Below are 14,262 nucleotides of genomic sequence, written 5' to 3'. Positions count from 1 at the left end.
TTATTTATGTCATATTTAATTTATAATCATATTATATCTATTTTTATCAATATATTTTTTTAAAAAATACCATTAATGTTAGTACATGGTGTAATAAATAAATTGAATGATAGAAATACGTAATTATATTTTTTTTCAGTCAAGATTTAGTAAGATACTGTAATTTAGATTTGTAATATTAGTATATTAATAGTGAAGTGGAGAAAAAAATATAATATAAAAAAAATTTTTAAATCATAATTGTCATTTATGATTGAAATCATAATTTAAATATTTTAAACGGGATAATTTTATTTAGAGAATTCATAATTTAAACATAATTTTTATATATTTAATAGCTACATTTAAATTAATACATTTAATACTATATTAAAAAAATAAACAATGCACATCTATTATTTATTTATTAATTAAATTATTATAATTTAAATTAATTTTAATAAATTAATTTAAAATTATAATTTTAATCTTATCACATGCATCACACGGGTTATTATATTTGTTGCTAGGCACATGCAAACTAAGGCAACCATGTTGGAACAAAACAAAGCTATATATCTGTGCATGGACCAATAAGTACACTCCAATTTTTCAACGACGCATTGTCAATTTTGGGCTCGCTAATAACAAGATATTTTCATCTTTAAGATAAAGGAGATATTTTGATGATCAAAGTTTATATTTTCACACTTAAATTTGTGGATTATATTTTGTATATTTACCAAGGTTTAGAAAATGAGATCGGTCATTAAACTATTTTAATTACTAATTTATTGGTTCAACTGGTCTAATTAGTGATTTAACTAGAAAAACTATTTTAAAATAAAATAAAAAATAAATTATAAATAAACATCTTAAAATATAATTATAATATAATATAAATATTAAAATAGTTTTTAAATTAAAAAAACTACATTAAATGTCATCAACCAAATTCATATAATCTTATTAATATACAAACTCAAGTTAAATAGTATAAAAAAATTTCAAATATTAAATGTCAACATAAAAATTTATTAATCATCAAAATTTCAAGATGTTCTTGTGAGTTTCTATTTTTTTGGGATAATTATTTAAACATATTATGTAATTATGATTGTGATTTCAACGATTGTGCTAAAGAAACCTTCAAGTAACAAGGATATGTTGATGGTGGTGGTGTCTTCTGAGGCATCAATGTCTCCTTATCCCGCCCCTCCAATTTCTTCAGCTAAAGTCATAACAAAAGGAATGGTACCAGAAAATGAGGTAGTTAATGGATAATCAAATGAGAAGCTTTTTGTTATTGCAAGTGAAGATGAATAGGCCAATGCACAAGTTTAAATGTAGCAACTTAACAGAACTTAACAGCAACAAAAGTTAAATACCAGCAACAAATAATTGTAACACCCTATCATACAGAGTCTTATGCTTAAGTCATAATTCAGAGATAGCAAGGTATTACGACATCTAAAACAAAAATTTAGTACGTATAGTAGTATGAATAATTGATTATAACTAGGAGCCTTTGTAGAAAAAGGGGTAAACAAAAACCGTAACTCGAACGTGCAACACTCCGATCGATAACGTAACGAACAGGGATAAGCTAACGCGAGATCGTATATATACAAAGGAGTGTCAAAAACAGGAATATCAAGACTCAAAATCCGGCTGCGAAGATAACCGGTCCGAGCATAGCAATATATACATATAATAAAATAAGGAAAACCCCAAAGGAAATCCAAAGGGACACAAATACAGAAATCTATTCTCCAAAATCCCCTCTAGAAGGAGTCATCACAGTTTGTATTATTTAATGGAGATAAAAGTATCTAAACAAGAAATATAAACCAAGACGGAGTCCCGAGAACAAAGGATCTTCGCTAATCCAGAAGTCTCCAGCATGCCTTAACGAGAAGCCTCGCGTCCTGCATCTGAAAACCACAAAATCCGCATGGGTGAGAACTAGAGGTCCCCAGCACGGTAATAGCTTCCACATATATAATACATAATAATAGAGGAAAGCCGAAGGCAATCCTAGAACTTCCTCCAGATAATGTCAAAGCTTATAAACAAACTAAACCGTAAGTGGCAACTGACTAAAGATCCTTCAGTCTAACTAATACTTCCCTTTCCAATTCCTTCAGACCTCCCAACCACCAGCAGGAGTATAAAATAGTAAACACAGTTATATCAGACAAGAGATTTACAAATAGGAACGAATAAGGCATTTAGACAATTAGCAAGTAATATGCAGTCAAATAGGCAATCTCAAACAATTCATGTAGTATGCTTATGATGCATGCCTGTCCCTAGTGGCTGATGATATCATTTGTCGGTTATAGAGCTAACCCGACAAGTCCTGGTAGCTAACCATTGGACTGTCCCTCTGTCGCGCATCCCCAACTCGAGTTATACTCATCATAAACTTGATCATAATCATGATCCATATCCATCACCCTCACTGGTGAATATTTACGGGGCGAGCTCATCCGAGCCTTTCACAGTGCCCGGCCACACTTACGACATAGGGTCAAAAGAGCTTCGAGTCTCAACCTAGAGCACGTGGTGGCTAGCCACTGCTTCCTCCCAGGGAAACCCTCATCTCCGATGGTGGAAGTGCAAACATTCACAATTCATTCAATAGCATATATGCATTTATACTTAGCCATAATCATGGCTCCGCCGTAACACGGCAATAATCTAGCCATCCGGCTCACGGTTAAATCCATAAGCAGCCAATTCATTAACAATTACGGCCCTTCGGCCCATGGCACAACAAGCACTTCCACCGTCATCCTCCGCATCTCACATAATCATCTTTGATCCTCAATGATCATTCATTTTTCCCCTTGCTTCACTCGCAAGTTACCACATTCACTAGCCCTTTTTCTCATGTTAGGCATATCATCATGATTTAAGACATAAGTGGTGAGATCGAAAGCTTAGAAGTATGAAATTTGGCTTTTAAAACTCAAAAATCAACTTTGGGATGAAAACAGGGCCACGTGTACGCGCACTCCACGCGCACGCGTGGATGGCCACAAAACTCATCGACGTGCAAGCGTCATACGCGCAGACGCGCGGGTTGAAAATAGCCAAACGACGCGCGAGCGTCAACCACGCGTATGCGTGGGTGCTCTTGCGCCCCAGGCACAAAACTGGCACAACTCTGGCACAATTCTCTGGAAAATGGCTGGGCATTTGGTGCAGCGCATCGACGCGCTCGCGCACACCACGCGCACGCGTGGATGGTGCTTTCTCGAAGAACGGCGCGTACGCGCCAAGTGCGGCTACGCGCGGGGGGTCACTCTGCTAAAAATTTTCTAAGTTAAAAGCTGCAGAATTCACAGATTCAACCCCCAATCTTCCGACGGACATAACTTTCTCATTTTAAATCGTTTTTCACCTGTTCTTCGAACGGCATGGACATCCCGGATCAAATTTCATTTCTAAATAGATTTGGCACAAATCAGAGATCCTTAGTCCAAGTTATGTCCCGTCAAAGTATGCCCAAAAACCATGTTTTCATACAAAACCATAAAGTGCCATTTTCAAAACAAGCCACTTTCAACTCTTTTCAAAATCAATCAAAACATGCTAATTTCATCCCTTTTCTTTGAAATCATTCAAAATGTACCAAAATCAACATCAAGCCATCCTCAACTCACACATTGACATTTTACCAAATTTTCCAAACCCATCCAACCCTTTTAACACTTCTCAATCAAATGGCTAAAGGACAAACACAATATCATGTCATACATCCTCCCTCATCCCAATTTCCAATAATACCATTTCCAATCAACCATCATTATACATAATCAACATCATACTCACCATCAACATGGTATCACCCATCAATTCAACCTCAATCATCCATCAAGCATATATCACAACATGCATTTCTCATATATCACACAATCAAGGCATCAATATTTATAATCACATATATGATCACATCATATATCTCAACCATTCAACAACATCAACAATTCAATGCCTATCTTAGGGCCTCTAGCCTAAGTATTTCCTACCACATTACATATTAGATACGGGAAACCGAAACCATACCTTAGCCGATTTCCCACGCTCAACCGGAGCACTTCCAAACCACTTGTCCACAAGCTCTCAAGGTCTCAACACCTCCAAGAACAGATTTTATCACACAAAACCCTCTTCCAAGCTTTCCAAAATCTCCAATCAAGCTCCAATATTCACATATACACAACCTAAGCCACAATCATCATACCCATACACAACATCTCAATACCCAAACATCATAGAACAACAAATTACACTAGGGTTGAGAATCTTACCACATCCAAGGTCCAAGGAGACAAGATTAACCTTCTCCTTCAAGAGAGTTGGGTCCTATAACATCAAAGAACCCAAAATCTCAACATTTCACCCATGAAACTCGAAAACAAGGGCTGGAATTTCGAAAAGCAAAACGTGGCTTACCTCAAGATTGATTGTATGGGTTTTGTAGAGCTCTCCGCGGTGAACGTGTGGCCACAAACGGTGCGGCAATCGGAGCTCTAGATCAAAAGTTATGGTGGTTTGAAGATCCAGTGAGAGATAGAAGTTTGAGAGAGTGTTCTTCCCCTCCCTTACTCCATTTCAGCGTGTTTGAGTGATAAGTGAGGAGAGAAAGTGCTGAAAACTAGGGTTTTGGTTTAGTTTAGTTGGGCCAAGGGCCCATTTTGGGTCCGGTTGGACCGGTTTGGCCCATTCGGTCCAATCTTGGTCCGATTTCTATAAAATTGGTACCGAAATTCTCGTCCCAATCTCCTCTATCATATTAAGTCATAAAAATAACATTTTTGGCTTTCTAGAATAAATTCTCATTTATGGGTTAATTAGCCGTTAATTAACCGGGTCTTACATCCTACCCACCTAATTGGGAATTTTGCCCACAAAATTCAAATCCAATTACCTGAGAATAAGTGCGGATAATCCGTTCGCATCTCCGATTCAAGTTCCCAAGTGTGTTCCTCAACACCGCCTCGACTCCATGCCACTTTGACTAATGAAACCTCTTTTCCACGCAACCGTTTGATACTAGTATCATCGATTCTGACTGGAGCCACTGGAAGCGTCAAATCTTCTCTTAACTGAACCGATTCAGGTTCTAATACATGGCTAGCATCAGGAGTGTACTTCCGAAGCTGCGACACGTGAAACACGTCGTGCAGGTTCGAAAGATGAGGTGGTAGAGCCATCCGATACGCCACCGGTCTAATCCTCTCCAGGATCTGAAATGGACCAATGTATCGAGAATTCAACTTCTTTGCTTTAATCGCCCTACCTACTCCTGTGGTCGGAGTAACATTCAGGAAAACATGACCTCCTTCTTCAAATTCCAAGGGCTTTCGCCTCTGATCGGCGTAACTCTTCTGGCGACTCTGCGCCGTAAGCATCCTATTTCAGATTTTCTTAACTTGTTCAGTGGTCTCAGCTATCATTTTTGGCCCCAACAAGCCTTTCTCTCCAGCTTCATACCAACATAGCGGAGATTGACATTTCCTCCCATACAATGCCTCATATGGAGCCATTCCGATGCTCGCATGGTAACTATTATTGTATGCAAACTCCACTAACGGCATATACCGATCCCAACTCGCCGGTTGGTCCAAAACACAAGCTCTCAACATATCCTCTAGAGTTTGGATCGTCCTCTCGGATTGACCATCTGTTTGAGGATGGTAAGCTGTACTCAAGCTTAATCGGGTTCCAAAAGCTTTCTGAAATGCACCCCAGAACCTCGAAGTGAAGCGAGGATCTCTATCAGAGATTATAGTAGCAGGTACACCATGGAGTCTCACAATCTCCTTTATGTATAACCGAGCTAGCTCCTCAATGGTGTAAGTCATCCGAATGGGCAAAAAGTGAGCTGACTTCGTCAGTCGGTCCACAATCACCCAGATAGCATCAAAACCAGTCCTAGTCCTTGGCAATCCCGACACAAAGTCCATTGCAATACTTTCCCACTTCCATTGCGGAACCTCTAAAGGTTGCAACATTCCGGAAGGTCTTTGATGTTCAATCTTTACCTTTTGACAAGTTAAGCACTTTGAAACATATTCCACCACATCATTCTTCATACCCGGCCACCAAAACATCGCCTTTAAATCATGGTACATCTTAGTACTTCCCGGGTGAATGGAGAATCCGCTTTTGTGTGCCTCCTTTAAGATATCTTGCCTCAAAGTGCCAACATCCGGCACAATGATCCTACCCTTGAATCTCCATAACCCATCTTTTTCTTCCGACACTCTCCACTGTTTTCCTTGCTCAATAGCCGGTAACACCTTCCATAACGCTTCATCATTTTCATGAGCCTTTAGGAGCTCGGATTTAAAATCACTCGAGATTTCTAATCGGCTCAAACACAAGGTTCCAGATACTTCTCGAGCACCAATTTTTAGACTCTCGAATCCCTTGAGCAACTTCTCCTCTTGAAGCATCATCCAAGCCGCATATAACGACTTCTGACTTAATGCATCCGCCACTACATTCGCCTTTCCCGGATGGTAATTCAACCCAAAGTCGTAGTCCTTCAATAATTCCATCCACCTCCTTTGCCTCATATTAAGCTCTTCCTGATCAAAGAGATATTTCAAGCTCTTGTGATCGGAGAAGACTTGGAACTTAACCACATAGAGATAATGCCTCCACACCTTCAAGGCAAACACGACCGCAGCGAGTTCCAAATCGTGCGTAGGGTTACTAACTTCATGAGGTCTCAACTGTCGTGAGGCATACGCCACCACATTATGATGCTGCATCAGCACGCATCCTAGACCCTTTAGTGAGGCATCACAGTACACCTCAAATGGTTCGTTCGGCTCAGGTAACACTAACACAGGCGCAGTGGTCAACTTTTTCTTCAATGTCTGAAAGCTCTCCTCGCACTCAGGAGTCCAAACAAACGGAGTGTTTTTGCGGGTTAACTTTGTCAACGGCAAGGCTAATTGCGAAAAGCCCTTGATGAACCTTCGATAATAGCCAGCTAAACCCAGAAAACTCCTTATCTCGGTTACTGTGGTTGGTTGCCTCCAATCCATCACAGCTTCCACCTTAGTTGGATCTACGGCTATTCCCTTCTTACTCACCACGTGACCCAAAAACTTTACCTCATCCTTCCAAAACTCACACTTAGACAGTTTTGCATAGAGTTTCTTCTCCTTTAGAATTTGCAACATGGTCCTCAAGTGTTCCGCATGCTCTTCTTCAGTTTTGGAGTAAATTAGTATATCGTCAATGAAGACAACAACGAATTTATCCAGAAACGGACGGAACACTCTATTCATGTAATCCATGAATACTGCAGGAGCGTTTGTCAACCCAAAGGATATTACAGTGTACTCGTAATGACCATAACGAGTCCTAAAAGCGGTCTTAGGGATATCTTCACCCCTCACCCTTATCTGGTGATAATCGGATCGCAAATCGATCTTAGAGAAAATCCCAGCTCCTTGTAACTGATCCATGAGATCATCAATTCTCGGTAATGGGTACTTATTCTTTATGGTGACCTTGTTCAGCTGTCTGTAATCCACACAGAGTCACATACTTCCGTCTTTCTTCTTTACCAGTAACACTGGAGCACCCCACGGGGAAACACTTGGTCGGATAAAGTTCTTACCCAACAATTCCTCTAACTGAGACTTTAGCTCGGCCATCTCTAACGGTGACATTCTATAAGGAGCACTTGAGATTGGTCCCGCCCTAAGCACTAATTCAATAGCAAACTCGACCTCTCGGTTAGGTGGAAATTCCTTAATATCATCGAGAAACACTTCCAGAAACTCACATACTACCAGAATCTGATCCAACCTTTGGTCATCACCCGAAACACCCGCGGTTAACAACAGGATACCCTGACATTCGATTCCGGAACAGTTCACCATCATCGAATTCAAGTAATAATTATTCACCACGACCGGTCCTTCTGTATCCTCCGGCATAAAGTACACCGACTTTGTAGAACAATCAAGCAGGACATGGTTTTCAGATAACCAGTCCAATCCCAAGATAAGGTCAAGACCGATCATCGGTAAGTAGATTAAGTTATGGACAAAATCACGCTGCTTGAACCTAAACGAAACTTTCGGGCATCCTAGCCTAGTTACCATGGCCTCATGGGTAGCATTATACACTTTTAGGTCATAACCTAAGGTTACGATCTTCAACCCTAACTCATGGGCTTTCTCAAATGCAATGAATGAATGCGATACTCCTGAATCAAATAAAGCATTTAAAGTTTGACCAGCCATTTCACAGTTACCTCGAATGAGTGTCTCGGATCCCTCTGCACCCACAGCTGAGGTGGTGAACACCCGACCAGTCTGTTGTGCTTTCCCAGCACCTTGTTTTTGCTTCTCCGGACAATTTGCGGCTCTATACCCCGCCTTTCCACAATTGTAGCACAAACCCCATCCGGCCTTGCATGGTACTCCCGGATGGTGACTCCCACACCTAGTACAAGCTTGATCATTCTGAGTCTGTTTCCCAAACCTTTTCCATTGGGAGTAGTTGTTGTTGGGCCTCCTAAAAGAACCTCCCCTCTTGAAAGGCGGACCTCTAGGTGCAAAGCTCTTCCCTCGGTTCTGTGGAAATGATTCTTTATGACTCCCTTTCTCAGTGGCTGCCCTCTTCACACACTCTTCAGCAACCCTACACTTGTTCACCAACTCGGAGAAAGTCCTAATCTCCATTGGCCTCACCGAACCAAAAATATCACTCCGGAGTCCTCCTTCGTACTTAACACGCTTCCATTCCTCATATTCCACCGGAGTCCCTTGACACATACGAGAGAATCTGAACAGCTCATCAAACTTATCAGTATACTCAGATACGGACATAGTACCCTGCTTCAGCTGCAACAATTCAAGCTCTTTGGCCGTCCTAGCAGAAGTCGGAAAGTACTTCTTATAGAACTCCTCTTGGAAGACATCCCAGGTGATATAATCATCACCCTGCTGCAGGAGGCGTCGGATTCCTTGCCATCAATGCAACGCTTCACCAGTGAGCAAATAGGTAGCGAACTGCACACGCTGCCCTTCAGGTACCACATGCGCTTGCAGTGCTCGTTCCATAGTCTGAAACCATGTATCGGCTTCAGTCGGGCTAGTAGTTCCCTTGAACTTTGGGGGATTAACCTTCAAAAAGTTTGCCAGTGTCATCGGGCCCTGAACTCCACCTCCGTCATTACCATGGTTGTTCATCTGTTGACCAAGAGCCTCAGCAGTGGCTTGCATAGCAGCAGCCATGTTCTCCAACGCAGTCATAAAGTTCACCGGGTCATTAGGGTTATTCTCTGGTGCACGAGCATTATTACGACTCCTCCCACGACCTCTACCGCGTCCACGAGGCGCCATCTGGTTCCTATACACACCAAACAATCGATATTAAGTTGATCAGTCTCAATATCGGAAGTCTAGTGCTTCAAAGTCCCAAATATATGCTCATGAACGTTTATGCCAATTATATCAAGAAGATATACTAACAGCACATAACACACATACAGAGAATGCACAGAAGCATAGTCAGTTCGTCCCTCAGGCTCTACAGGAACGAACTGCTCTGATACCATAATGTAACACCCTACCATACAGAGTCTTATGCTTAAGTCATAATTCAGAGATGGCAAGGTATTACGACCTCTAAAACAAAAATTTAGTACGTATAGTAGTATGAATAATTGATTATAACTAGGAGCCTTTGTAGAAAAAGGGGTAAACAAAAACCGTAACTCGAACGCGCAACACTCCGATCGATAACGTAACGAACAGGGATAAGCTAACGCGAGATCGTATATATACAAAGGAGTGTCAAAAACAGGAATATCAAGACTCAAAATCTGGCTGCGAAGAAAATCGGTCCGAGCATAGCAATATATACATATAATAAAATAAGGAAAACTCCAAAGGAAACCCAAAGGGACACAAATACAGAAATCTATTCTCCAAAATCCCCTCTAGAAGGAGTCATCACAGTTTGTATTATTTAATGGAGATAAAAGTATCTAAACAAGAAATATAAACCAAGACGGAGTCCCGAGAACAAAGGATCTTCGCTAATCCAGAAGTCTCCAGCATGCCTTAACGAGAAGCCTCGCGTCCTGCATCTGAAAACCACAAAATCCGCATGGGTGAGAACCAGAGGTCCCCAGCACGGTAACAGCTTCCACATATATAATACATAATAATAGAGAAAAGCCGAAGGCAATCCTAGAACTTCCTCCAGATAATGTCAAAGCTTATAAACAAACTAAACCGTAAGTGGCAACTGACTAAAGATCCTTCAGTCTAACTAATACTTCCCTTTCCAATTCCTTCAGACCTCCCAACCACCAGCAGGAGTATAAAATAGCAAACACAGTTATATCAGACAAGAGATTTACAAATAGGAACGAATAAGGCATTTAGACAATTAGCAAGTAATATGCAGTCAAATAGGCAATCTCAAACAATTCATGTAGTATGCTTATGATGCATGCCTGTCCCTAGTGGCTGATGATATCATTTGTCGGTTATAGAGCTAACCCGACAAGTCCTGGTAGCTAACCATTGGACTGTCCCTCTGTCGCGCATCCCCAACTCGAGTTATACTCATCATAAACTTGATCATAATCATGATCCATATCCATCACCCTCACTGGTGAATATTTACGGGGGCGAGCTCATCCGGGCCTTTCACAGTGCCCGGCCACACTTACGACATAGGGTCAAAAGAGCTTCGAGTCTCAACCTAGAGCACGTGGTGGCTAGCCACTGCTTCCTCCCAGGGAAACCCTCATCTCCGATGGTGGAAGTGCAAACATTCACAATTCATTCAACAGCATATATGCATTTATACTTAGCCATAATCATGGCTCCGCCGTAACACGGCAATAATCTAGCCATCCGGCTCACGGTTAAATTCATAAGCAGCCAATTCATTAACAATTACGGCCCTTCTGCCCATGGCACAACAAGCACTTCCACCGCCATCCTCCGCATCTCACATAATCATCTTTGATCCTCAATGATCATTCATTTTTCCCCTTGCTTCACTCGCAAGTTACCACATTCACTAGCCCTTTTTCTCATGTTAGGCATATCATAATGATTTAAGACATAAGTGGTGAGATCGGAGGCTTAGAAGTATGAAATTTGGCTTTTAAAACTCAAAAATCAACTTTGGGATGAAAACAGGGCCACGCGTACGCGCACTCCACGCGCACCCGTGGATGGCCACAAAACACATCGACGCGCAAGCGTCATACGCGCGGGTTGAAAATAGCCAAATGACGCTCGAGCGTCAACCACGCGTACGCGTGGGTGCTCTTGCGCCCCAGGCACAAAACTGGCACAACTCTGGCACAACTCTCTGGAAAATGGCTGGGCATTTGGTGCAGCGCATCGACGCACTCGCGCACACCACGCGCACGCGTGGATGGTGCTTTCTCAAAGAACGGCGCATACGCGCCAAGTGCGGCTACGCGCGGGGGGTCATTCTGCTAAAAATTTTCTAAGTTAAAAGCTGCAGAATTCACAGATTCAACCCCCAATCTTCCGACGGACATAACTTTCTCATTTTAAATCGTTTTTCACCCTTTCTTCGAACGGCATGGACATCCCGGATCCAATTTCATTTCTAAATAGATTTGGCATAAAAATCAGAGATCCTTAGTCCAAGTTATGTCCCGTCAAAGTATGCCCAAAAACCATGTTTTCATACAAAACCATAAAGTGCCATTTTCAAAACAAGCCACTTTCAACTCTTTTCAAAATCAATCAAAACATGCCAATTTCATCCCTTTTCTTTGAAATCAATCAAAATATACCAAAATCAACATCAAGCCATCCTCAACTCACACATTGACATTTTACCAAATTTTCCAAAATCACCATCCAAGCCTTTTAACACTTCTCAATCAAATGGCTAAAGGACAAACACAATATCATGTCATACATCCTCCCTCATCCCAATTTCCAATAATACCATTTCCAATCAACCATCATTATACATAATCAACATCATACTCACCATCAACATGGTATCACCCATCAATTCAACCTCAATCATCCATCAAGCATATATCACAACATGCATTTCTCATATATCACACAATCAAGGCATCAATATTTATAATCACATATATGATCACATCATATATCTCAACCATTCAACAATATCAACAATTCAATGCCTATCTTAGGGCCTCTAGCCTAAGTATTTTCTACCACATTACATATTAGATACGGGAAACCGAAACCATACCTTAGCCGATTTCCCACGCTCAACCGGAGCACTTCCAAACCACTTGTCCACAAGCTCTCAAGGTCTCAACACCTCCAAGAACAGATTTTATCACACAAAACCCTCTCACAAGCTTTCCAAAATCACCAATCAAGCTCCAATATTCACATATACACAACCTAAGCCACAATCATCATACCCATACACAACATCTCAATACCCAAACATCATAGAACAACAAATTACACTAGGGTTGAAAATCTTATCACACCCAAAGTCCAAGGAGACAAGATTAACCTTCTCCTTCAAGAGAGTTGGGTCCTATAACATCAAAGAACCCAAAATCTCAACATTTCACCCATGAAACTCGAAAACAAGGGCTGGAATTTCGAAAAGCAAAACGTAGCTTACCTCAAAATTGATTGTATGGGTTTTGTAGAGCTTTCCGCGGTGAACACGTGGCCGTAAACGGTGCGGCAATCGGAGCTCTAGATCAAAAGTTATGGTGGTTTGAAGATCAAGTGAGAGATAGAAGTTTGAAAGAGTGTTCTTCCCCTCCATTCAGCGTGTTTGAGTGATAAGTGAGGAGAGAAAGTGCTGAAAACTAGGGTTTTGGTTTAGTTTAGTTGGGCCAAGGGCCCATTTTGGGTCCGGTTGGACCGGTTTGGCCCGTTCGGTCCAATCTTGGTCCAATTTCTATAAAATTGGTACCGAAATTCTCGTCCCAATCTCTTCTATCATATTAAGCCATAAAAATAACATTTTTGGCTTTCTAGAATAAATTCTTATTTATGAGTTAATTAGCCGTTAATTAACCGGGTCTTACAATAATCACTTTAAACCCTGAAATCAATAACTATTTCAACAAAAATTCAAAACATCATACCTAAAAATTAAAAAACGGCAATAGCAGCACAACAAATCCATTTTAGTGAACAATTTCAACAACACAAAATCAATGATTTAATTAATTTCAGATTCAGAAATCACAAATCAGAGTATCAGACATTCAAAATACTAAACCTTCACCCAGCAATTACAAACAAAGCCAGCAAAACCAGCACAACCAGCAACTACAATTCAAAGCCATTAGCAAATTTGAACAAAAAAATTAGGAGCCATCAGCAAAACCAGCAATTAGAAAAGAAAGCCAGCAATTACAAAACACTAAACAAAGCCAGCAATTACAAAACACAATGAAAAACATATGAAATTAAAAATAGCCCCACAACACAATAAAAAATAACAAGTTAGGAGCCATCAGCAATTAAAAACAGGAGCCACAACACAATGATTAACCATGTTCTTAACCTAAAGCAGGAACCATCAGTAATTAAAAATAGGAGCCAAGATCCAAGAAGAGTAAGTTTTCAGCATTAACAAAACAGCAAAATAGAATAAGTTTTTAGCATTAACAAAACAGCAACACAGAGTAAGTTATCAGCAAAACAGAGTAAGTTTTCTTAACCTAAATTACTCATAAACAAAACTCAACTCCACCTGAATTGTTAATTTAACCTTGGTCTTATGGAATCATAAATAGGAAAACATTACATTGCTCTTTCTTCTAAAATTCAAGCAACAACACATGATTTCACAATTTAAAACCTTATTCACCAGCTTCTCTTCTAATTCATCTGGAATATGCGCAAATGCACTTTACAGTATCCAAATATCCAAATACAACAACTCAATAATCTCAAGTTCTCAACTCTCAAGGACAGCAACAGGTATACAACAAAAAAAAATTAACAACGAAAGGTAGAAGCAGAACCATAACAGAATCAAACAAAATCAGTCAATCAATGTAAAAAACTAAAATTCAAAATAGAAATTAAAGACAATAGAACTATAAATTATCAATCCTAAACCACAGACAACAATAATTGAAGAAGAAAAATGAAAAATTAGTAAATCACAAAACAATATTCAACCATTATTCAACCTACGAATTCATAGATTAATTAACAATTATTCAACCAATAAGGCCATAACAAGTTCAGAGATTATTCAACAATTATTATTAAAAAG

The sequence above is a fragment of the Arachis hypogaea genome, chromosome 20 (genome assembly GCF_003086295.3).
Source record: "Arachis hypogaea cultivar Tifrunner chromosome 20, arahy.Tifrunner.gnm2.J5K5, whole genome shotgun sequence".
NCBI classification, from domain to species: Eukaryota; Viridiplantae; Streptophyta; class Magnoliopsida; order Fabales; family Fabaceae; genus Arachis; species Arachis hypogaea.
This window is presented reverse-complemented; position numbering follows the sequence as displayed.